Here is a 2,242-nt window from a genome sequence, read left to right as displayed (position 1 = left end):
TCTTCTCATAGGATAAGAACACGCAGTCTCATGAATAATTTAATAGACACCGACGAGTCATCGATGTACTATAGTCCATCGCCACGTCACAAATTGTGACGTCAACACAATGTAGATGTTAAACCCGGAAGATGAAAATAGCACAAAAAAGCTTAAAATTAACCAGTTTTCTCCAACAGTTAAAATTATCGGATGCTAACATTGTCTTCTATGATGTGCAACACAAACACCTCTGCTAAAATCTCAGAAAAATTAGTCTGGGGTTTCATGACCCTTTAAAGCTAAACTCTGCAGGACACCGGTGTTCTGATGATTTGTGCTAAATCGATAGCAAAAAAAGCTACCTATCATTTTGTGCTATAGCATCTTATTCATGTGGTTTGAGGCTTTTTTTTATGTCCATACCTACCCCTACCCTAAACCTACCGTCCACACCTACCCTTACCCTAAACTTACCCTTAAAACAATGTAAATATATTTTTGGTAGCACAATCTGATAGGTAGCATGTTTCGTCGGTACACCGGCCCTCCAGGATCAAGTCTGGTGACCCCTGCTATACTAAAATGGACCGCACACCATCTGTTTACTACGAAAGCCCGTTTCCACCACTGAGTAAAAAATAAAAAAGGTAATTGCGACTTTTTATCTCACAATTCTGACTTTTTTCTCGCAATTGCGTTATATAATCTCACAATTCTGACTTTTTTTTCTCAGAATTGCGTCATATAATCTCGCAATTCTGACGTTTTTTCTCAGAATTGTGAGATTGCGAGTTTATATGACGCAATTCTGATAAAAAAATCATTAATTTCTCACAATTACGATTTTATATCACACAATTCTGACTTTATAACTCGCAATTGCGAGTTTATATCACGCAATTCTAAGTAAAAATTCAGAATTGCCAGTTTATATCTCGCATTTCCGACTTAATTTCTCAGAATTGCGAGTTTATATCACACAACTTCATTTCTCAGAATTGCGAGTTTCTATCTCACAATTCTCACTTTATAACTCGCAATTGCGAGTTTATATCACGCAATTCTAAGTAAAAATTCAGAATTGCCATTGTAAACAATGATTATATCTCGCATTTCCGACTTAATAAATTTTATGTTTATTACTTTCTTGTTTGTCTTGTTTACTTCCACAGCCAAATGAAGTATGGAATCCAAACACAGGGTAAGGTTTAATGCTGGAGCCGTAGAAATATGTTGACAACAACTTACAATAGTGCAAATTAGTGGTAACAGAACATGTATCGAAATACTACAAGTAAATGTCAGTACAATTCATACTTTTAAGTATATACTGACATTGAAGTAAGAACAGAAAACCCTTTTCAGGTCACCTTTACCACACTGCATGTTTTAGAACAAACATGTTTTTGAAACGTGCTACTTACACAAAAGATTCTTGCCCTCAGGCTGTGTGGCACATAAGGCCATTTGTGTAACATGAACAGCATCAACAAGAAAAAAAACATCAGTTATTACTAGAAGTGGCTAATTAAGCACTGATTATATCTGTATATCATATGATATTATCATCACTACACCACCTTACCTTTGACGTCACTACAGTTGTTGCAGTCCTTCGGCCGAAATGTAAATAAATCTTGTACCCATCCATTGGTGAAGTGTCCGTGGGCTTCAAGAGATTTATAGTTTTTGAAGTGTTCACATGTATATGCACTTATACCATAAACCAGATAGTTGACGATGTCAGCGTATGAGGTAGGAGGCAGCAACGAGGGGTCGGCGCTCCAACTTATTGCGGTCAACTCATATGGATCTATGTTCTTAATGGATGCCAGTTTTTCGATATAACGGTCCCTGGCATCTTTGTTCAGTTTATCGCGGTATAAAATTTTCTCAGATTTCTTGTGCTTCTCCAGTTTTACGTTTGTAACAATCTCTTTTTTGAAAGATGAAAAGATCTTTCAAAAAGATGGCGCCGACGCTGATGGCTGCCTCCGTGGCATGCTCCGCAGTTGTTTTTATGTTTTTGTTAGTTTGTCCTGTCTTTAGTTATATCCCTGCAATCAGTTTCACCAGAGACGAATTGCTGGACATTCGGAAGTACACACCACCCGATATTTCACCGGTTTTCGATTATTCTGATGTTTTGCTGGACATTGTAGTCGGCGGAGCTGCTGTGCTGATCAAGCGCTTCAGGACGCGCAGACGGGGGAAGAGAGCCGGCGCACTCGTGAAGCTAAGGCAGCGCGGATTCAGAACG

Source organism: Sinocyclocheilus rhinocerous, unplaced genomic scaffold (genome assembly GCF_001515625.1).
Source record: "Sinocyclocheilus rhinocerous isolate Xijiao unplaced genomic scaffold, SAMN03320098_v1.1 scaffold184, whole genome shotgun sequence".
Taxonomy (NCBI): domain Eukaryota; kingdom Metazoa; phylum Chordata; class Actinopteri; order Cypriniformes; family Cyprinidae; genus Sinocyclocheilus; species Sinocyclocheilus rhinocerous.
The sequence above is the reverse complement of the archived record's forward strand: the minus strand, read 5'-3'. Positions refer to the sequence as shown.